Below are 25130 nucleotides of genomic sequence, written 5' to 3'. Positions count from 1 at the left end.
TCACAATTGAGCTCAAAATTTCTATTGCTAAGTGAGACATTTGTTAAGAGACTTTTACTCCATTTTATGATTTTTCTTGCCACAGATGTTAAGGGAATCACTTAAGCAGTTGTTAAGTTAGTAACATGGTTGCTAAGTGAATCTGGCTTCCCAACTGCTTGTTGGAAGGTCGCAAAAGGTGATCGCATGACCCTGGGACACTGCAACTGTCATAAATATGAGACAGTTGCCAAGCATCTGAATTTTGATCACGTGGCCACAGAGATACTGCGAGGGTCATAAGTGTGAAAATGGTCATAAGTCACTTTTTAAAGTGCTGTTGTAACTTTGAATGGTCACTAAGTGAACTGTTATAAGTTGAGGACTACCTGTTCTTAATTCACTTCTGTTTTGTTTTCAAAATCTTGTGCTCCAATGAATTTGGGTGTGGAACATTATTCCCACTGGGTGGAACTCCCATCTCCCAGCTTTGGAGCATGGTGTTACTTTGTCACCAGTCATATTTCTTTTAATTTATGTTCAGAAGGATGATACTGTGATGCCTGCAATGACTCTATAAAGCCCCAAGCAGTATGATGAGTGGCCGTAGTTGGATGCTGTTTTATGCTGTCACACTAGTTGGTTAGAGGGATCATTGGTTGGTTGGAGGTTCTCACATGATGAGACAAATCACTGATTGACCTGATTCCAACATACAAACTTTAGATGCTGTATAGAAGGCATCTTAGCTACAGTTTACTCTTTCTATAATTTCTTTTTACATAAAGAGGGCAGTTAAATTTTATTATAAAATACTGTATGGGAAGCTGTGTTTTGCACCCATGGCTATGTAACTGGAGGAGGAGGAACTTGTAATCCAAACATCTGGATGGTGCAGAATAAACAAATGATTTTGTTTGTCTTCAGGCAGTTTTGTCTAACTGCAGTTTTATCTAGTTACAAAACAAAAACTTTCCCCAAAATGCAGCATTGCTTATATAAATCTGTTAAATAGGCTTTACATTAATTTTCCCCGATGCACATTTAAATAGGTTTTACAGATTATACATCTCCTCTGTCCCAATTATTGCATTCATATTCATGAACTGTTGCTACAACATTAAACAAATATAATCATAAGAAGAAAATGTCCAGTATGTTGCAGAGTCCATTGTCATGAATGACACGTTCATTACAATTGATGTACATGGGGAAACTTCATAGTAGATAGTCCATACACAAGGTATTTCTGAAAAAAATTAACCAAGTACTTCAATTTCATTTATGACAAAGTGCCTTAATGACAACTGATATATTCATAATTTATTAGAACCATGTCAAGAACTAGTGTGAATATTAATGCAATTAAATATGACTTCATTTACAATGCTAACATTTCCCCATCAATTTCTCTGCTCAGTGAACTTTGTAGTCCTTTTGTTGCATGTTGTATGTCTAGCTATTATGCTAATAGACCATTCAGAATAATTAATTCCATATTTAATTTATACTTCTTACTAAAAATTCATACTGACTTTTTTTCATTAAATCTTGACATAGGTTTCTATGGAAAACTAGTTAGGTTATCAATTCAATTTTGCTTATTCATTGATGCTAATTTACCCACTGATCAGATTATCCTAACTCTAAAATGCAATGGTCTCTTTCTACTTTCAGAGTAATTTTCTAAGCAAAAATCTAACAGCATATAGTAAGCCTGACAAATATTGATAAAAACGTGCCCTATTTTCCATTATGATGTTACCATGGCAATCCATCTTTTTCCTGGTTGAACGGTGAAAATGCATAAAGATTTTTTAAGGAGCTTTTTCTTTGCTTTGGTACCAGTCAGTCAGTCAGTCAGTCAGGTATTGTAATTGTAGCTATAGATACATGCTGTACAGAAAGTGCATAATAAAATGTTCTTTGATAATGGTGGCTGTTGGGTATGTAGTGATGATTCATGAAGAAATAAAGCTAGCAGAATCTAATCTTTACCTTAAATCAGATAGTTGTTTACTCAAATGTAGGTCTGTAGGTCTCACTGTACTAGTGAGTTTGCTTATAAATATACATAGGTGTATAGCCTGACAATTTGATTATAAATATATATAGGACTACAGCCTAACAATTCAATCTCAAGACCAAAAGCAAATTATAAGCAAATTCCTCTCAAGACCAAAACTGCTCACAAGGCACCAGCATCCCTATCCACAATAGGTTTGTGAATCAGCAATTACTCCTTTGTTTAACAATTTGCCAGTTCCAAAATATTTCAAGGTTTTGCTTAAAACCCTTAGTTAATACAAAGTGTTTAGTCAAGATTTACTGACAGTTTTATGGCACAAGTCCCAGTTTCTCATACTGCTAAGCAGGAAACATCAATGGCTGGGTTCATATATCATGTTTAGCCAAAGTTGAACAAACCACATTATGTCTGAGCATGTTCCTGGGATCCAGTCATGCAATTTGGGATTATTGATTTTCCCAATTCCCAAAGCTTGATGCAGGAAATCAAACATTACAGCAATCTATAACAACAGATAAAATATGCTAGCTTTAGCTAAAAAAAAAAATAATAATTCCAAGGAAAGGCAGTGCTTACCCTCAACTAATAATAATCCCATTTTCACACTGATTATTTTCAGCATTAAGAAGTCTCTCATAGTGTTAAATTGGAATCTAATCTCTAATTTAAAAGTCCACTTCTACTTTCTGAAGAAGCAGATAAGAAACTTTATCCTCTAGTTCTCCGAAATATAACCTAGGAGATAAATCTGTTTCTGTGGTATTCAAACTGGATCATACTAAAAACAAATAGGTCCTTGACTTACAATCACAGCTGAGCCCAAATTTTCTGTTTCTAAGTAAGACAATTGTTGAGTGAATCATTGCAGTTTTTAAATTAGTAAAATGGTTGTTAAGTGAATCTGGCTTCCTCACTGATTCTTTGTCATAAGGTCATAATATATGATCATATGACCTGGGACACTGCAACTGTCATAAAAATGAGTCAGTTGCCAAGCGTCTGAATTTTGATCATGTGACCATGGGGAGGCTGCAATGGCCGTAAGTGTGAAAAACAGTCATAAATCACTTTTTTCAGTGGTGTTGTAACTTCGAAGGATCACTAAATGAATTGTTGTAAGTCGAGGATTACATGTACTTCTCAGCATCCAAATAAACAAACAGAATTTTTTTTAAAAGAACCTAACAGGTTAGCCGGAAAGAGAGGTTAGTATTCTATGCAAATATTTTCCCAAGTTCTCTGCAGAGAAATATCCGGTCACTTAGCCTTCTGAGGTAATCCAAACACAGCTTTATTCCCCAAATAAGGACAGAGCAGGTGAAAGAAAGGGGAGAGAGCAGGAAGTATGTAAGAGGAAGAAGTTAAATCTATAATTTTATGATTATGAGCCACTCAAAGTTACTTTGAGGTAAGATGGGCGGCCTATAAATTTTATAAATAAATAAATCTATTTCTGTTTGTAGCAACAGAAAAAATTCACAAGCAATTGTAGAACTACATGCAGGATGGCATTTCTGTAATTTCTATGGAATGAAATTTTTTTGGAGATCCATGAAGATACAAAATTGTGTTACCGTAACCCTATAATAAAAAGGGACACGGTGGCTCAGTGGCTAAGACGCTGAGCTTGTCGACCAAAAGGTCGGCAGTTCAGAAGTTTGATTCCCTAGTGCCGTGTAATGGAGTGAGCTCCCATTACTTGTTCCAGCTTCTGCCAACCTAGCAGTTCGAAAGCACGTAAAAAATACAAGTAGAAAAAATAGGGACCACCTTTGGTGGGAAGGTAACAGCATTCTGTGCATCTTTGACATGCCGGCCACATGACCATGGAGACATCTTCGGACAGTGCTGACTCTTCAGCTTTGAAATGGAGATGAGCACTGCCCCGTAGAGTCGGGAACGACTAGCACATATGTGCGAGGGGAACCTTTACCTTTAATCCTATAATAAAAATAGTTATAGTGGTCTAGTCTACTTTGAAGTTTTGACGTCAACCTTGCAACTCTGAATGTTCCTCTCCCCTCCTTGCCTTTATCCTCAAAAGAAGTAGGGAGGGTCATGTCTGAGACGCTTTCTCAAATTCCATTTCTGTTTTGTGGGCTGAGATTTCTCTTATCTGACATAGCCTTGGTTGTAGCTCTTCCTCTTTCTCAAGATTATTCTCATAGTCCATTACATAACACTGACTTACCTGTTGAAATAGGAACAATGAATTCTCCCAAATAGTTAATATAGTGGCTCCTTAGCAAACTATGTGCTGTGTTGGTGCCTATAATATTTCAGGATATCGTTATGGCAGTGGACAAAACATGAGGATAGGCAATTTGCTTGGTCATGGAACATTTGGAACAAGGCACACTGGAGGTATCATTGTAAATATAATGCATTAGTAGTGCAGAATCAGGCTAGACACAGTGGTGGGTTTATTAATAAGGTCTGCGTGATAGGAATCAGAGAGGAGAAAACATATTTCTTCCATCATTGAGTAGATAAAAAACCATCCCAGGGAACTTTTAGAGCTGTTTTACAGATAACCTAGTTTCTAATTCAGTGTTTCTCAACCTTGGTAGCTTGAAGATGGGTGGACATCAACTTCCAGAATCCCCCAGACAGCGCTGCTGGCTGGGGGATTCGGGGAGTTGAAGTCCACCCATCTTCAAGCTTCCAAGGTTGAGAAACACTGCTCTAATTCTTTCAGCAATGCTTTGGTACCATCCGACCTTAACTATGTTATGAACAACTTGTACAATTCTTCAGACATGAAATCGCTCAGATTCATATAGGATCAGTATCACTTTGGGAAATGTTGTGTCTAGGGTGTTTATCACACTATCTAATAATATCTTTTTGAATCAGTTCTATTAATTGTCCCCTAAGGTAGCTGTTAAGATTCTCGATTCTATTTACAGCACCAATTATGTGTTAGATTCTTTCATGCCTTGGCTAATAAGAGCATCAAATAATTCCAGCCTTTGCAAAAGATACACTGGGGCCTCACCCCTATGGTTTAAGATTGACAATGGACGTATCCATTTTTAACGTCATCTAGTATCTGGCATTGAGCAAAGCCTGGGAAGATGGTGGTAGCACTGTAGCTCTTAGAGGAAATGGGTTAGATATGGAGATGCCAACCCACTGTTTGCATTGAGAAGCAGACTACGGAAAGTTGACTTTCTTGTAACTTCTGTCATTTTTTTCATGACTTAAGATTTTCTTAATGATAGCATCTTGTTGGAGCTCTTGTATTGTAGGAAGGAACTGCTGTTTAGAACCACTATTTGAGGAATATGTATTATACTGGGAAACATCTGTTCAACCCCTTGAGAACTTTATTTAAGTAATCTTGCAATATTCCATTTTGCATCCCATGTTATTTAATGAATTTAATGAAATTGTTGGAGGTGATCATTTATGGCTTTGGAGATAATTGTTGTTAGGAAATGTCTATTACCTAACTGGTTGGGTTGGCAATATATATAAACCATCAATGCATGTTTGCAGTCAAAATGTAATGTACAGCTTTAAGAATGTAATGCTGTATTGCATCATACTGTATTCTGATTGGCTAGCTCTGGGAGACAATGTACTTAAGAGGAAGCTTGAATCATGGCTTATTGTCTGTTTACATTATTATTGCTACCTCTGCTCCTCTCTGCCTGTTTTCTATGCATGATCACTGCTTGATCATTGCTACTTGTTGTTTTCTACTGTTTTACTGATTGTTTTACTGCTGTACTTGTTCCTGTTTGCAACTCTAAAAAGAACTGTTTTATTGCATATAACTACAGCAACTGGTAAGAAGACTTTGTTCTTGGAATATCCCTGGATTGACATTTTAACTATCTTTATACTGTATGTGTATGACCTGGATTGTTTATTGGACTTTGCTTTGCTTTTTCCTAAAAGTAAAAAAATATCACAACTCAGTGTGTCTGTATCAACAGTGCTTATTCATAATCACTCTCAGCCATTTCTCATGTGCACACCCTTGCTACTCAAGGGTTACTCTGTGCATATTCCTCAACAGTGGTCATCAAAATGCAGGTGAATGCTTTAAATCTCATTTCCTGAAGGTATCATCAGAATTGTCATATGTCTCCAATCTGTAAAAGGCTATCTATGATAAAATGAAGCTGAATTCTGACAAGATGGAACTGTTATTGATTCTCGAGACTGGGTTTCAGGATTTACAGTCACCCCTTCTGCAAAAATGGTTGAAGAGTAGTTGGGAGCACCATCCCAGCACGAATCTCTTTTCTAATTATTTGGCTTCTCTCAATTATTGTTGGGCATTTAAAGGTGATACTAGTTTCTTAACTTGTTCTCCATCAAATATTTGATTTTGAAGAAACAAAGAAGTGAAACAGAGTAGATAGAACCAAAATCTTGCAAAATCCTATTATTTGATACCATAGTAAAAGAGGTATTAATTTCACAAAGGCATAAATATAGTCATGTAAAGATCTGACAAAAATTAAAATACTAACTTCGGGATTGGTGGTGGAGTTATATCTAAGACAAACCAGCATGTAAACTTATGGTAAGAGAAAAAGTATCCTAACTGGGGCCTCTGATCCCAAAAGACTGGATGAAAACCACATGTGAATGTTCCTATTATTGTCAGTACCAAGAAGAAGACCAATATCAGATGATTGCATCCAGTGGTGAAATCTAAATTTTTTTACTACCAGTTCAGTGGGTGTGGCTTGGTGGGTGTGGCAGGGGAAGGATACTGCAAAATCTCCATTCCCATTCCACTCCAGGGGAAGGATACTGCAAAATCCCCATTCCCTCTCACTCCTGGAGGAAGGATATTGCAAAATCTCCATTCGCACCCTACTCTGGGGCCAGCCAGAGGTGGTATTTGCTGGTTCTCCAAACTACTCAAAATTTCTGCTACCGGTTCTCCAGAACCTGTCATACCTGCTGGATTTCACCCCGATCACATCCCTATGAAGTGCCCATGACAAGCTTCAGTTCTGGAAATTGCATAAATTATTTTTGATGATAAATTTATTTGAAAGCATCCATAGTTCTCAGCTTATAAAAAGAATTTTATGATAAACTTTAAAATTACTATGGCATGAGAAAGTCTATTTATATTCTACTGATCAGAGATTGTCTGGTATGAAGAAACAGACTACCAATAAACTACTAAATCAGCCCTGACAGCAATTTACTCAAGTTTTGGCAGACATTAGTCTCCAAAGGGTATGTCTGCTGTTAACAAAATGGCCCAATAAACACACTAAAGTCATTGAGATTCCAAATTTTGGGACCCTGGAGTGAATGAGAAGATGCTTCAGTGCTTCCTGTAATCGGTGGCAACCTTAAAGAGGTCAGGTTCTTAGCAATGTAGGTATATACCCTACCTCAATATACTTGTACATAGACTTTAACCGAAACATTAAGTACAAATCATTAAGATCTGCAAATATCTGATCTTAAGTTTGAGTATTATAACAAAAAGGACAACTAGACTATAGCAAGCCTTAGCAAATCACTGGCTATGAAGCTGCAGCTAACTTTCATCAAAATTTCAAAGGTGAATATGTTTAATTGCTATATTTTAAAACAATTATCCTGAGTTTCTACTTTCAAGGAGGTTTATATTCTCTTCTAATTGAACAAGAAGTAGAGTGAGGCACACGTACATATGTAGTATGTAGATCACAGGTGGTTTCCTAAATTGTGGGAATATGTCTTGTAGAGGTGTAACAAAGAAAGGTTCAGGTCAGCCCCACTGAGTCGAGGTGGCGCAGTGGTTAGAGTGCAGTACTGCAGGCTACTTCAGCTGACTGCTAGCTGCAGTTCAGCAGTTCAAATCTCACCAGGATCAAGGTTGACTCAGCCTTCCATCCTTCCAAGGACCCAGATTGTTGGGGGCAATGTGCTGACTCTGTAAACTGCTTAGAGAGGGCTGTAAAAGCACTATGAAGCGGTATATAAGTCTAAGTGCTATTGCTATCTCTCTGAAGCTGTAATAAAAAAGTGTTAACCAAGCAAATCAAAGCAAAGAGGATGCCCCTCAGTTGACTAGGAACAGGGCACCACTTTCCTTTGTGAGGTGTTACTTTGATGGGGTGTTCCATTAGGAATTGTCACAGAAGCCCCAATTGTTTATTCCTGAGGGAATGCAGCCCTTGAAGGAAAGAAAACTGTTCTGAATAGCCAGATGGGACACAAGTGTTACAAGACCAGTTAGCTCTCAATGAAGAATAGTGGTTGAATGTCCTAGATTCACTTAATCAACTCAGCAGAGGAATGGAACAAAGAAAATCCTTCAGTTTTATTTTCCTCCCAAACAAAGGAGTAAAAGTGTAGTCTTTTGCATTTGAAAATACTCAGTATACACATGTATCTATGTAACTTCTGACTGAAAGATTCCTTGCCCAGAAACAAGAGTTTGTGACTGTACCAAATGATGAGAATATTTGTAGCTTGGACTTGAACTATCCTGTGCCCCCCACCCCACAGAGAACACCAAGGATTCTACAGTTGCTCACAGTGTATAGAAGTCCAGAAGCTACTCAAACCACCTCCATGCCCTTTGCAGAGCTCTAGAAATAGCTTGGTTTGAAGCATCCTGGAGGTAGTCCCATTGGATACCACTCCTGAATCTAAAATATACTGAGAAGTTTGCAATATCTTTCTCCTTCAAAATGCCTAAAAGGGTTGAAATTTTCTAGTGTTTCAGTGTAAATCCAGATAATTGCCAACAAGCTAGAGCTATTTAGACGAAGAAATGTGTTCTCCAAAAAAATACATAGATATTCCTGCATGTTTAATTTTTCATCCCTTTAAATCTTTTGTTTTTTAAATATTGCCTAATATTATATTATATTCTAGTAACAAAATTTGCAGTGATGCTATGCTTTTTTGCAGAAATATTCATGTCATGTTTCAGATAAACAGGCAGTGATCTTTTTAAGGGGTAGCACTAGGATCTGATTGTTACACAAACATAAGATCCCTGGTCTTCTCTTTCATAAAAATAAGTAAACCAGCTTTAAATGCTCCAAAGAAGAGGTCAGAAACTTAATGGAAATCCAGTATTAGAACAAAGACAGAAATCTATCTACTTAGTCCTGAAATCTGGTTTTGGCCAAAGTCAGTACACATTAGAAGCAGGAATAATTGCTTCTAATTTTAGGATGGACACCGCTGGTTGATGGCAATGATCTCTCTCAGTTATATCTGCTTCCAGGAAAGATGGCTGATAATCTGACTGCTTACTCTTTGTTTCTTGATTCAAATGATTTATTGGAATTTCTATCTTTTTTTTTATTTTTCTCTTGTCAGTTGCCTTGGGGAAAGGAAAACCCTGCAAGCTGTGAAGTGGTCCTCCTCAATTTATCTTAGTTAAGCTGCAAGAGGACTTGTTTATAATTCTCAACAACCCTCCTCCCCCCCAAACTGGGCAGCTGCTCCCTCTTTAATCCAAACCTTGCATCCGAATGATTTGCAGCTACCCTCCCCTCCCCCGCCACTTAATTTAAAAACTCATAGAAAATAAAAAAGAATAAATCAATCAAGGACTTAAAAAAAAAACAACCAAGCCGTATATTGATTAAGTGCACTAAAACTCTTTTAGCATAATCCATAAAAACCAATATGAGTAATTGAATTTAGGACTTTCTCCTGACCTTGTTGAGGCAGGGACTAATGTTATCATTCATTGCAGAAAGTGGTAGCTTTGGAACATTCAGAGCTCACTTATACTGTTGTTCAAGATATTTAGGATCTTGTTTTGATTAGTACTTGTGCTATATTTATATGTTGCATCTGAAATGAAGCTGAATTTTAAGTATGAGTCTGCCTTCGTTCCCTGAGGAATTTCTCCCATCTTGCATATTTGTCTTTCAGCCTGCAACAACATCGGTCAAAACTGTTTTCTGCCTGCAGAGCAAATAATCTCCCCAGATTTTCCACGGCTGGCATTCATTATTAGAATGGAAGGGTATCAGTCTCCCTCATTTCTTCCTTGTTCTGGAACTGTTTAAAATAATTTATTTTAAAATACATCTATATTTGTGCATTTTAACATTTTTTATAACCTGCCCCAATCTGGGCAGGGAACAACAAACTCACAAAGAAATCTGGGAACAAAATTAATGCCTGGGGATGATTTAAAGTACGTTATGTTTAATGTTACACATGTATCATTGTGGGAATATGTGTTTTTTGCGGAAGCTAATGGAATAGTCAGAGAAAATTCTAAATAAGCCTTTACAGGAAGTTGAATGAGGAAGAAGTCTCCTTTAAAGATGTTTGGAGATTACTATTCAGCAGGAAACCTTGTTAGGGGATGTGTTCTAGAACGGCAACTTTAAGACTTGTGGACTTCAACTCCCAGAATTCCTCAGTCAGCAATATACTGATTGAAGGAATACTGGGTAGTTAAGTGGAAGACTATCCCACCATTATTTAATGCTCATAATATGATTTTCTTGAATGCAGAACATGAACTTAGCTCAATGAATGCTAACAAATGTTCATTATATTTGAAGTAAAATGTAGATAGATTAATAAAAATATTTATTAGAAATAAAGGACAAGAGTGAAAAACAAAATTTCCTTTATTTTTAAACCCAGAAACTAAGCCAGATGAGAAACAGACAATACCATTCCCTATTACAGAATGGTCAAATTAGATTCATAATTATAAAGAGTTGCAATCTCTTTGCAATAAAGGTTGTCTTAGTTTGAATTTGCACAGTGACTCATAGAACTGAAAGGGTTCTCAGAATAATCTGGTTCAACCTTCTGCTCAGGATCATCTAAAGCAGATGACCGTTTACTCTCTGTTTGAAAACTGTCAGTGAAGGGAACACACCATGGTAGCATAGGGTGGGACTCAGAGGTGGTATTCAGCAGGTTCTGACCAATTCTGGAGAACCAGTAGCAGAAATTTTGAGTAGAACTGGTAAATACCACCTCTGACTGGCCCCGCCCCCATCTATTCTCTGCCTCCCGAGTCTCAGCTGATCGGGAGGAAATGGGGATTTTGCAGTAACCTTCCCCTGGAGTGGGGAGGGAATGGAGATTTTTACAGTATCCTTCCCCTGGAATGGGGAGGGAATGGAGATTTTACAGTATCCTTCCCCTGGAATGGGGAGGGAATGGAGATTTTATAGTATCCTTCCCCTGCCACACCCACCAAGCCACATCCACCAAGTCATGCCACGCCCACCACACTATGTCCACAGAACCGATAGTAAAAAAATTTGAATCCCACCACTGGTGGGACCATTATTTACTGTTATCTGAATTATATGCTCCTGCAGCTAATATTTTCAAAAAAATAGTATTTGCTTTTTAAAACGTGCAATCATACTGGTAGCTCTGTTTAACTTGCAATTTATTAGAACACTAAGACTCTTAATGCATGTGATACTGTGAAGCCCTGTCTGCTTCATCCCATACTTATGTCTTTCATTTTTGTTTCCTCTCCAAATGCAGGACATTACCATTTTCCATCCTGTTTCAGTCTAACGGTCAAGTCTATCTTGATCTTTTTGAACTTTCTCATTCTCTTCTAAAGCTATCCTTCCAAGTTTTGTGCCTTCTACAGATTTGATAACGAACAGTTCAATATTAGTCTCTGCTTTCTTGGAGATAAGGACATTTACTGTTGTCCATCTTCTGACTGGTTCTCCAACAGTTCTAAAAAAAATACAATTAATGATTCTGCCTTCTTTTTTAGGATTCTTGGCTCCATCAGGCTATGGATCAGAGATATTCTCCGCCCCTTTGTATCTATATGTGCATATAAAAAACGGCACAGCTTTGATATACATTTGTGCCTGCTATGTGGTTCCACCTCCTCCTGAGTTGTGGATACCTCTGATTGCCTTTGAATTAGTTTGGTGTTCTTCTACTATCTCCTACTTTAGCCTGAGCTGTATTTCTCTTCGCCCACTAGAGGTATATCATTGGCCAGTTAGGGCTTTGTTTCCCTTTTGAGAGAAGACAGATGTAAAATTTGAATTAAGACATTTCTTGCCATCAGCCATTAATCCACTCTTTCCTCTTGGCAGCAGATGTCTTGGCTTTTCTTTGCTCCCCCCAATCCCCAAGCATTGTTGCTTTGAGAATTTTTTTGCATGCCTCATCACATTCTGAGCTTTAGCCTTTCTGACACAATCCCTACAGATTCTGATGACTGTCTTATACAGGCATTTTCTTCAATTTCCTTTGTATGTCTGTTTTTCTTTTCTGCAAACTCCTTCATATTCACACTAGTTTCTTAAGAGGTCTCCCATTTTTCCTTCCCTTCCCACAATAATTCTGGTGGAGGCAGAGAAACATTCTGCTTCTCTCTGTGAATAACAAAATTAAATACTATGGGATAGTTGGAAATTTTAGTACGATGCTTTCTAAATCATCCTAGAACAGGGGTCTGCAACCTTAAACACTCAAAGAGCCATTTGGACCCATTTCCCTCAGAAAAGAAAACACCGGGAGCCACAAAACCCTTCCCGTGCCTGACTATTTCTTGAGCGGCCACAAAACTAGCATAGGTAGTTGAATTAAATGTTCTGTTTTCTTTTGAAACTTTTCTTTTCTTGGATTTATCCATGGTTGGCCTACTGGGGATTGAAAAGCTCAACAACTCGTGTGCCGGCGGGTGTCGCACATTGGCGGTTGTGACGCATATTTTGAGTGAAAGGGAGCCGCAGCAGAGGGGTGAAAGAGCCACATGTGGCTCCAGAGCCACAGGTTGCTGACCCCTGTCCTAGAAGAAGAGTGCTAGGTCAAGACCTCTTTCAAAGTCTTGAATGAGTCTATCTTACTTCTTCTTTCTTAATAGTTAGCTTTTCTATTGATCTGATTAGATGCTTGATATAAGCTGTGTGTAGAGCAGTGTTTCCAATCTTGGCACCATGGCTGGTTGGAGAATTCTGAGAGTTTAAGTCCCTAGATCCGTGATGGCAAACCTATGGCACCCGTGCCCAAAATGGCACACGTAGCCATGTTGCCTGGCACGCACAGCATCGCCCGTTCGTCTTCTGGATTTTTGGTGTGCATGTACACACAACAATCAGCTGGCCTTTTTGCAGTGGCAGTGCTGGAAACTAGAAGAGCTGGTTTTCCATTTTCCTGCGTGAGCATGCGTGCCAGCCAGCTGATCGTCAGTTGCGCATGCATGCCAGGAACCCGGAAAAGTAGCTGGATGAAACTGGAAGTTCAGTAGCTGAAACCAGAAGTTCATTTTCATGGGCATGCGCCTGGGCAGCTCCTCTTCCGGATTGCTGCCCAGGCGCATGCATGCTCCTTTTTCGGCAGTTGGTGCCGAAAAGGTTCACCATCACTGCCCTAGATCTTCACACTGCCATGGTTGAGAAACCTGGTTTATATAGAGTCTTTATGGAACTGGGTGAACTTCTAAGTTTTGGAAATAAATAAATATGGGCATATTTCATAGGTTTCTAGAGATAAGCTCATCATCCCAAAAATTTTACAATAAATGCAAAAACATCAATATAAATATTGGCGCCTGTTTATTTCTTGGTAAATTGCCTCCAAGAGACTTATTTATAATCTGTTTTTTTCCTTCTCTGTTGCAAAGCTGGGAGAATTAAGATTGATGAAAAGCGGCCAACATCTTCAGTTTGGCCCTGTTAATTTTCTCCACCTAAATCTACAATTAGTTAATTGTAAAAGGAATCATGCACTCAACAGCACTAGAAGGAAATCTCTGGCGTCACTCAGGGATGGGTTTTGGAAATCAAAGGAAATTATAACAAGCAAATAGAACAAGAGGAAATTGGAGCAAGTTTGCTAGAGGAAACTCCATTCAGTACAAACATGAATAAATTTTTCAGTTCTTCTGGGGTCATTTTCTTTCCGGATCTCCTGATTGCCTCTCTGTTTGGGCAGCATACCAGTGGGAGATGTCAGCTCACCACAATTTACCAGTTTCAGGCTTTGTTTCCTTTTAGCCAACAGGATAAATATCACAAATCCTTGTTAGTGTGCCTTTTATAATTTTGAGATTTGGCTGCTTTCCAGCATGATCCATTGAAGCTTCTACTGTGCAAGTAATGAGTTATATTTGGCAGCTAAATCTAAAGCACTAAATGTTTATGGAGTTTCTCAATCATCCAGGTCATGGTTGTCCGAAAGGTGCTTTTTCAGGAGGCAACTGGACTTTCTCTTTTTTTTTTTTTTTTTTGAAGACACTGAAGAAGCTCCTTGGATGAGAGGTGAAACATCTTCAAAGAAAAAAAAGTCCCGTTGCCTCCTGAAAAAGCACCTTTGGGACAACCAGGACCTGGATGACTGAGAATCAGTGGTGGGTTCCTCCCGGTTTGGCCCAGTTCGGCCGAGCCGGTAGCGGTGACGATATGATGTCACTGAACCGGTTCTGCCCCCTGCCCCCACCCCCTGCCCCCCCGCATTATTCTTACCTTTTATTTGGCCCCACCCCCAATCTATTACTGCCTCCTGAGTCCCAGCTGATGGGATATAAGGAAAAACTGTTCAAACTCTTGCCGCGGGGCTTCAAAGGGCCGCCCTACAGCTGATCAGTGATAAAAGGCAGTTTGGTGGTAGACCGGTGCCTCCAAAAACAAATGAGCAGACGGTTGCCTGCAAAAATAAATGGGTAGACTGGTACAGCTCTGCAAGCAGTTAAAAGCCTGGTAGAGCAGTACCTCTGCTAAATCCTAAAGAATTGTCACTTGAGCATCAAGCCACACCCACAAAATAAGCCACACCCACAGAACCAGTAGTAAAAAATTTTAGAACCCACCCCTGCTGAGAATCTCCATAGGTTTTTGGCTATACCCTTTGGGATGAATACCCTTCAAATGGTGTGGGAGTATGAATGGATTTCCAGAAAAATAGCAGACTACAGGAACCATTTGCACTTTAGTTTGAGATGCAGACAATACAGACTCTTCTCCAACAGCCTGCTCCTATCTTCAACAGTGAAGGGACACAAGGCAGAAAACATCCTGCAGCCAAGAAGGCTCCACACCCATTTGCACTAGTCAGGTGACCCTGAGGACGCAGAAAAACCTTCAGTGGCTTCAACGATCCTCTAAATCACGGGTGTCAAACTCGCGGCATCACGTTGCTGTCATGTGATGCATTGCAACATCTTTTCCCTGGAAGTGGGGTGGGCGTGGCCTACGTGTGACACATCCGGCCCATGGGCCACCAGTTTGGCACCCCTGCTCTAAAAGAATGCAAATGACTAGCTGTCTGCAAGAAATATAAATCCTTCCAGTCCCCACCATCCAGTCAGAGCTGAAGAAGCTTCTTGGATGAGAAGCAAAACGTCTTCAAAGAAAAACAAGAAAGTCCAGTTGCCTCCTGAAAAAGCACCTTTGGGATAAAGCACTAAAAGTAAAACCTCATTCAGGATTTAGCAAATGGGGTTCAGGTGCCTTGCTTGTTCCATATTCTATAGTTTATTCACCAGACAAATTCTCGGATAATAAAAAATTACAACAGAATAACACAGCAGAGGGCACAATTAGCTACAGAAGCAGCTGTAGCAAGGAAGGCTTTTTCCCCTCATCTGTTGTTCTTTCCTTGCAGCTTCCTCCAATAGATGCTAGACTGCCACTTAAATCCCAGTGTTTCCATTGCAAATAAGTTAGCTGGAAACTCAAACAGGGTGAAAAATGGAAGGCACAAAAGATCTCCCATTGGGAGGGGGAACAGCCACTGCCATCACTTACCCACTTGCTTATATTTGAACCTGTTGCTTATTTTCCTCACTTGCAGGCTGTATTGCCATCATCTACTAATCATTCTTTCCTGCAGAAAAGTCACTAGCAATGTTTATAACAGCAGACACTAGGATAAAATGAGCAATCCTCATAAGAGGTCTTTCAAGTGAAGCTTTATGAAATAGCATGGCTCATTCTGATTGTCCTCTCTGATGAGTAGAGCACAGTAGTCTATTTATATAGACCACTATTTATATATGAGCCGAGGTGGCGCAGTGGTTAGAGTGCAGCACTGCAGGCTACTTCATTTGACTGCTAGCTGCAGTTCGGCAGTTCAAATTTCACCGGCTCAAGGTTGACTCAGCCTTCCATCATTCCAAGGCCAGTAAAATGAGGACACAGATTGTTGGGGGCAATATGCTGACTCTGTAAACCACTTAGAGCGGACTGTAAATCACTGTAAAGCGGTATATAAGTCTAAGTGCTATTGCGATTGCTATAGGCTTGTGAACTGCTGTGCTAATTTTCTACAAGAAACTAGCTAATGCAGCTCTCCCAAGTATGTACTGCTTCTAATAGCTAGTAGATTCTTCAGAAAAAGTTATGACATTTGAGTGGCCTACTTCTACCAAGCTATGCCCTCTGCCCAACCTCGCTCTTAGAGGCTCTTAAAGCACAACCATGGGCAAACGAGCCTCTTCAGGAGGCAGGAGGCAGAATGGTAAGTTAAAATTTAATCTTGATCTGTCATCATTCTCAATTTGCCACTGCAATTAGCAGACCAACTTTTTTTGATTCAATTTAGGTAAGAGAAACAGTGTTCAGTATTAAATATAAAAAGTTGGAGCAGAGCAGGGAGATTCACCTAAGGATTTTTTTTTTTTTTTGGTCCTCTCTAGAATCATAGTGTTTTTATGTGTGTAGGCAAGCAAACATCCAAAGGCAGACACATCAATTAGTTTTTCTCGGAACAGCCACCCTTAATTGGAACAAAATATTATTAGTTTCTTTAATTGAAGAGACATTAGTGGCCATTGAATAAATCACTTTTTTGTAGATGGTAAACTGGCAGAAAATAGTAGCCCCACTCTATCAAGAGGACAAAACTAATTATTTCCATTTAAGCAAATAGGCAGAACAAAGGAAAAAAAAAACCAGTGGATGTTAGAAAATTGCATCTGTTACCTAATAGGATGCTCTTTCACTGAGTCATTTCTTCCCATTGTCTCTCCTAGTGAGAGAAATGACTCAGCAAATTCTAAACTAAAAAGTGGTCTAGTCACTGGGCCCAAAGTACTTTCACCGCAGACGGTATCCACTCTCAAATGCCTCCCAAGTATTTTGAAGTCATATTTACTTCTGATGGCCTTGAAAAGATGAGGACAGGTAATGAACACCATGATCAATGCACCTTCCAGCTGATCAAGAGCAATTACGGAAAACATTTACTCATTACTTTCTTCTCTGAACTGTAGCAGTACCTGGAAATGGAAAAATATCCTGATTTTCACTCTACACAGAATGGGGGAAATTGCTATCTTGCCCCTTGTTGTATATGTTTGTTTTACAGTGTGGGTTTGTCAGAGCGAGATTGCTAAGAAATTAGAGATGCCTGACTGTCAAAATGTCATTCTTCCTAAATACAATTCCTACTGAAAGCTGAAACATGTTCAAGCTATGAGAAATAGCATAACCTTAAGAAGCAGTGAAGGCAGATGCATCTCTGAAGTATAAGGGGTGGGAGCATAATTTTTCCAAAATTTAAAAAGATGATATCAAACTCGAACATCAGTCAAGTGTAACCCCATCTCTAAATGAAGTACGTTTTAAAATGCATCCTGGAACTGCAAAGATGCCTTTAATACAGAGGTCTCCAACCTTGACAACTTGGAATGCGCTGGCTGAGGCATGCTCTGGCTGAGAAATTCTGGGAGCTGAAGTCCACAAGTTGTAAAGTTGTCAAGATTGGAGACCCCTGCTCTAATAAATGTAGACTTATAGACATAGACTGCTTCAAGGATGTCATGTCACAAGAACTTTCCTGAGCTGTCTGCTGGTCTGCCTCTGCTTTTCTGTTTCTTAAGAGGCAATATTACAGGCCACATCAAATATCCAAAAGAGTAACTGAAGGATGGGTGGCTGCATAAATGTTTTAAATAAAATAAAATAAAATAAAATCTAGCTGCAAGTTTCCAGGGAGGGAGGAAAAGAGAAGAATCAAAAGTTGAGTGAAGATATCTCCTTACGTAAAAAGAAGCACCACAGAACCAGTCCGGCTGTAAGGAAATCAGCTCGCACTTCAACTCTTAATAGGTCTGAGGCGCCTGAATGGGAACTTCAAAGGGAACAAGAAAAATAACAATTGCTGGAAGTCTCAGCTTCTTTTAGAGACAATTTAACCAGTAGTCTAATTCCCAGTCGGGCTAATTCACTTATTGTTTCCACAAAAAAGAAGGCAATGCAGAAGCAAGACTCCGAGGTTATTCCCATAGAGTTGGTGAGCTGAATTTATGGTTAAACTGTAGCCAAAATTTCTTCTTACAGTTCAGTCATTTCATTGTTTGAGCAATTGACTCAATTACTCAGTGGCTAAGACGCTGAGCTTGTCAATTGAAAGGTCGGCAGTTCAGCGGTTTGAATCCCTAGTGCTGCATAACGGGGTGAGCTTTCATTATTTGTCCCAGCTTCTGCCAACCTAGCAGTTTGAAAGCAGGTAAAAATGCAAGTAGAAAAATAGGGACCATCTTTGGTGGGAAGGTAACAGCGTTCTGTGCGCTTTTGGCATTTAATCATGCCAGCCACATGACCATGGAGATGCCTTCGGACAAAGCTATTCAAAGCTTTGAAATGGCAATGACCACCACCACCCCTAGAGTTCGGAACAACTAGCACATATGTGCGAGGGGAACCTTTACCTTTAATAAAAACATGGGCTCATTAAAATGTGACTTTGCAGCTTTGGCTCCAAAGCACCCCAAGAGGCTTCCTACTTTTATTGAAGCCCATGTATCAGACTTGGATTCTTCTGAACCCTTGAGATTCCTTGAGGAAGATATACAACTTCAACTCAATTGTGATCTCCAAACTCAGTTTTCTTTTTCACTGTAAAGGCAAGTGGCTCCATGTTTGTTCCCCATGACATTCTTTTAGCCACAAAAGAAACCACCTCATTATAATACACTTGGTCCTTGCTAATAAACCAAGCTGTTCTTCATGTATTACTGAAGAATTTAAATTTTTGCTGTGTCACAAAAAGGTCAATTGTGAATTAATTTAAACCTCTAAAACTCTGATTAATTTGATCTTTGGGTACCCATGATACTTACTGATATTCAGTTTGGCCCTAAGTATATTGCCTTTGAGGATTGTGAAGAATTTGTTGAAAGTAATGTCCATCTGGGTTCAGTTCTAAGTGGGGAGAAATACACTGAAAGAGAGAGGGGGGGAGGGAGGGAGAGAGAGAGGGGGGGAGGGAGGGAGAGAGAGAGAGAGAGAGAGAGAGAGAGAGAGAGAGAGAATTTGAACTTGTGTTCTGATTGGTTGTAAGACTCCCATGGGGCCATGCAGGGGTAACTTTGTAGGGTGTCTGTGTCCAAGGCTTGGTTGAGCCTTGCTGGATGAATGAAGGGGCTTTGGGCAATTCCTATTATGGCTCTGGTTGAAGGAGGTAGATCTTTGTTATATAGAATAGACTGGCCCAGACCTTAATGGCCCATTAACAAAGGAGTGGGTGGGGGCTGAGTTTCTGTCTCCCTTTTAGGGGAAAGATTCTGCCCTTTTAATATTTCCTAAAATATTTCATTTTCCTAGGAGAGGGGTGGGTGCTAACTTTCTACAAATTGGTAAAGGGATAGAAAATTAAAAGAAGCAAATATTATTCATCTTCAGAAGAGGAAGATCAGAGGAACCACAGACTGCTTGTCTAATATCAACACCTGGAAAAATTCCAGAAGGGATCATTAAAAAAAATGGATCTGTAAGTACATTGAAAACAATAAACATTGGAACGATTTGCCTGATTTTTTTGGATTGGATATTTTATTGGATTGGATATGTCTCTTAATAGATTGTGGAAATGCTTTAGATATATCTTCATCTCAGCAATACATTTGACAAAGTATATCATGATATTCAGCAATCTAATTGTACTGGCTGAATGCATGATAAGTAAATGAATGCATAGCTGGCTCATAAATCATACCCAAAATCTGTTCATAAATCATTTCTCATCCAATGGGACTTAGGTATCTACTGTGCTGTCAAAACTCTACTCCTTAGTATTTTTATTAATGCCTAGGATGATTACTTATGAAATGTACAGATAATTCAAGATTTGGTGGAATCATTAATTACCTAAAATTCATAAATAAAACATATATCAATCTTAAAGCCATAAAGAAAATGCAAATCAATTTAGAGAAACTGACTGAAAATAACAGAATGAATTTTAAGTGGAAAATGCAAAATTCTTTGTTTAGGAAACAAAAATCAAATGCACTAATATCACATAGGAGATACCCTACTTGGTAATAGTTCTTCTGAAAAAAACATTCTAGAAGTGTAAGTAATTGCAAATTAATTATAAGCCACCAGTATAATGAGGTTGCAAAGAAACAAATGCAATTTTAGGTTGCATTAAATTTTCCTCTCTGAAGTACTGCATTCACTTCTGGACACTATATCGTATGGATTCAGAGAAATTGTAACAGGTTCAGAGAACATGAACCAACTACCTAGAAAGAGAAATATTTCTCTATGAAGAGAAATATTTGAGAATACCTGAAAAAGAGGAGATTGCAGAGAAAATATGATAATACTTTTCAAATATTTGAAAGGAATCCACTGAAAGTTAGAAAAAAAACTTTCCTAAAAGTAAGAGCATTTCAAAAGTGAAGTCCATTATCTGGAAAGTTAGTGGGCGCTCCCTTTCACTGAATATATCTATCATAAATTATTACATCTGTCATAGATCCTTTAAACTGGATTTTTGTGAAGACAGGGCATTGATAGCCTAAGGCAGCCCTTCTGACTCTACCGTTCTGTCTACAGCTTTCTGCAGCTTCTCTGTCAGTGCTTCTTAATTTCAAAAATAACCACGACAGAAATTTTCTTATGATATTTTCCTGTTGGATTTAATTTGACTTTGGAATCAAGGAAGGCTGAAGAGAGACAAAGATAATTCTGTAAAATAAAAGATAAGACTTTGATCGATTCATTAATTTACTTGTAATTAAAATGATAGTGTATTGTTCTAATATTGTAGATATTGGACTGGCAATGGGATGACTCAATTTTAAGGACACTCTTAACCAAGGAAATTATCTGGGTGACATTAGGTCCAATCACCAATATTTTCCATGGGCAAAAATGGGAAGAAGGAAATACAATTTCTTGTTATGAATTTTTATCAAATACTCTTTAGTAAGGCATAATAAATATAATAATAATAATAATAATAATAATAATAATAATAATAATAATAATAATAATAATAATAATAATAATTATTGTTGTTATTATTATTATTATTATTATTATTATTATTATTATTATTATTATTATTATTATTATTATTTATATACTATCCATTCTCCCGAAGGACTCAGGGCGGTGTACAGCCAAAATTAAAATACAAATATACAAATATACAATATCTAGTTAAAATTAATTAAAATCATTAAATAGTTTTGGCCGAATTTTAAAACCCAAAATTAAAACCCAATTTAAAATCAATCAATTTGATAGCCCTGCCTGTCGGAACAGTAGGGTCTTGTATAGACCCCACACATCTCTATATTTTATGAACACTGAAAAAGTATGTTTTTTAAGATCTAGATTTAACCCATTGCTATTATGCAGCACAAAAATATTTCTTACTCCAAAGCCAGCATTTACAGACTGTGCAACATCACTACAAACAGAAGAATTTAGAGAAATGTGATCCCAACGTCTTTTATCCATATTTTCTTTATAAGATGAATGTGTTGTAAATACCTTAATTGTCACTTTTCAAGGAACTTATAGGATTTGTAGTTTAAAGATCCTGAACTTGTTGTAGGAAATAACTACAATGTCTTAGTTCCTTTCAGTTTAATTTAGTTCCTAGTTAAACTGAAATAGTAACATTGAAAATCATTGTATCTAGTTTCCATAACAGGTAAACAGTTTTCAAGTACATCTTCAGATAGTGAGAATCATTACAACAAGGCTTAGCTTCTGTGCATACATCCTTTTAGGTGTAAGCAGCATTGAACCCAGTCAAACTATTCTATTTGAATAGACACATTCAGGATAGTATGGTCACTTTCTTGGGGTACTGCAGCCAAAAGCAACAGATTACAATTCAGGTAGCAAGAATGGATGCACATTTCATAAAAATTAAGAAACGAATAGGATTTGCTTTGAGATTTCTTTGCAATCAATAAAGTAACATTTCCTGACAATCATAATGGTTTCATAACCTTGTATTCCCATGGGATATATCCAGAGATAAATTGAAAAGTCAATTTAATTAAAAGTAACAATTCTTGCATAGAGATCTTCCTTCATTCTCCCTTTCTCCCCCTGAAAGGGGAAAGAAAAGTCTAATACAAAAACCTCGACAACGTATTTCTGTTAAGGAGAGCTCTGCCTCTCCTTAAATACTTCCACAACTGCCTGAGGCAGTCTGTTCTTGCAGATTATTTTCCCCCTTGGCCCCACAGATATAAAGTACAACAAAAATAAACATTAGGAACATTGATATTAGGAAATTTTACCTGAGATCCGACTAAAATATACTTCTATATAATTATCCTATCTTCTTTATGCCTCCCTCACAATCTTCTTTTCACCAGGCTAAACATATTCAATATCTCTCATCATCGTAGTTGCTCTTCTTGGGACCTAGATCACTTTGTTGATGTATTTCCTAAAATGTAGTACTGAGTGTTGGATGCAATCTTCTAGTTGTGGTCTGACCAAAACAGGACTTATGGCAATGATGACCTACAGTACCTTGATTTTGATACTAATAGGCACATAAACTCTTACTTTATCCTTTAGGGATATGCACCACTTTGGACTTCATTGCAAAAATGTGGTTCAGGCAACATGAATGTAACACTGGAATAAAACTTTTTTTTTAAAGCTATATTTCCTGGGATCACATGGTAGTTAAAGAGAGTGGTGCGGTGGCCTAGAGGTGGAGTTCTGGCCTCACAATCAAGAGGCTGTGAGTTCAATCCTAGGTAGAAGCAGATATTTCTCTCTCTGGGCATGATGAGAATATATCTGATGAATATTACTCTGCATTGGTGACAGGAAGGGTATCCCCCCAGTAAACACTTGGCTCCATTAAATTGCCCAGACTCCGCCCTGCAAGGAATTATGGGGTTATTAAAAGAAGATGATCACATGGTAGTTAAAGAAAAAGATGTGACTGGTTAACTAGTGGCAGAGAGATGCTATATTTGCATTCTTGTACTCTCCAAGGCACATTTTCTTAATTATTTTAAAGAGTTGCATATCTGTACTATCCATCTTGACTCATCTCTATTTTGTTACATCTCTAAATAAGCCTGAATATTATTGAATGCCATAAACCATAAAGAATTGTTTTGCAAAAGGAGGCTAAGAATGAATATAGTGTGGGAATTCAGTTTATAGCGCAATCATTGAGTCAAATATACTATGCAGTATATAAAGAATGCACAAAATCTCTATCATGTCTCAGGTAGGTAACTCAAGCCTTGAAAACCTAGTTTAAAATATAAGAGAAGTAAACCTCTTTTCTACAGCAGTTAAGGAATATTAGGGCTGTGTAAAACTTCACTGGGGTATTTTATTTTGTTGATGCTTCAAGCTATTTTATGAGGCAATCAGTTCTCAACAGTCAGTTCACAGACTGATTAGGACCTAGGAGAAGGTTTTGTAAATAACCAGCTGTAAGTTCTTCCCTTATTAGTAAAAATACCTACCTCCTCTCCAGTTCACAGAAAAGCTGTTTCTGCTTTAATCTAATAGGAGATCAATTGGTTCTCACTGGAAAATAATTCCATTACTGAAATTCTTGTCACTTTGTCCTCTTCATTTTAATAAATTTTGTTAAAGAAGAACATGGTGGAACTTCTTGATTTTGAAGATTTATGTTCATTTTGAGGCAGCTGCCAAAGAACCTGACTTTCCACTCCTAAATAATGAAATAAAGCTGCTGCGTTGATTTATTTTGAGTCACGTATGGGGCTTCTTGCAGTAGCAGGAAGGAGTATCTGTCTATCCACCAATCTCTTTTGGTAGTCCCAATGAGATACTTAATGAATACCAGAAGAGTCACTGGAGGTGTTGGAGCCTTAGTCAGACAAATCACATCATCGCTTTAGCTTATTAAAGCAAATAACGTCAACTCTGCAACCTATAATGCCTTGTTTAGACAATATGTGGGTGGATAACACAGGTCTAGAAAGCATGAGAATGAGGGTGTTCTTGTATTCATGTACTTCAGGTTGGTAGCTAGAGGTCACTGTGGAATGAAAATGATGGAGTAGAAGGTGCTGTGCCTGATCCAACTTAGTTCTTCTGTTCCTATGGACACAAGAATAGTCCCTGCTACATCAGATTAAAAGTGTTTCTAGTTGGAAACTTATAGGTAGCCAAAATGAGAATAATGATTTGCTAGAACAGGGATTTCAAACTCAAGGCCTGCGGGCTGGGTGCGGCCCTTAAGGTGTTTAGATCTGGCCCACAGGAAACAGCAAAGGTCCGGCCCATGGTGCCTCTGCCAGGGAAAATGGAGCTCAGGAGGACTGCGCGTGGCCCTCCCTAGCTCCATTTTCCCTGGCAGAGGGTTGCAGGAGGCTGTTGCAGCCAAAAATAGAGCTTGGGAGCCCATTTTTGCTGGCAGAGTGCTCGGGCCATCACAGGCACCCCCAACATGAGTGACGTCAAGCTGGCCACACCTTCCCCAGCCCCCTGAGGTCAAACACAACTCTGATGCGGCCCTCAATGAAATCGAGTTTGACACCGCTGTGCTAGAACTAGATCACCCAGTAAAACCCCAAAGCCCCATGGCTTGCAAGATCTCCAGATGCAAAGCTACATATGATGTTATCCTTAACAATATAAACGGAGAGTTAAGCTGTTGGTTTTTTTCCGTGCAGACATTATGGATAAATCTAGTTGCCAGATTCAATGCACACAGACTCTTTCGCTTATTGAATTTACATCCTTATCTTTCTCCAAGAGTTCAAGATGGCAGACATACTTATTTATACCCCCACAACAATAAGAGCCCTGTGAGTCAACACCAACTTTCCCATCCAACTTCAAAACTTTAGCCAACACGAAGCATACTGGCTCCATCTTAATATTTGGAGGGAAGAAGAACAGTTGCTCTGTTGCTGGTAAGTGATGAAGAAAGAAATATCAGAAAAAGTAAGGGCGGTGGGAAGTTGGGGGAG

General features: G+C 38.5%; 1 protein-coding gene across 3 annotated transcripts in view; it reads right to left on the bottom strand.

The window, feature by feature from the left end:
- Positions 1 to 25130, bottom strand: part of RAB3C (RAB3C, member RAS oncogene family) — a 109762-nt gene that overhangs the window by 63117 nt on the left and 21515 nt on the right. The gene's annotated exons all lie outside the window — the stretch shown is intronic.

This window comes from Pantherophis guttatus, chromosome 2, assembly GCF_059756535.1.
Source record: "Pantherophis guttatus breed Tessera chromosome 2, ASM5975653v1, whole genome shotgun sequence".
NCBI classification, from domain to species: domain Eukaryota; kingdom Metazoa; phylum Chordata; class Lepidosauria; order Squamata; family Colubridae; genus Pantherophis; species Pantherophis guttatus.
Note: the sequence above shows the minus strand (reverse complement) of the source record. Positions and strands in the feature narration are given on the sequence as shown.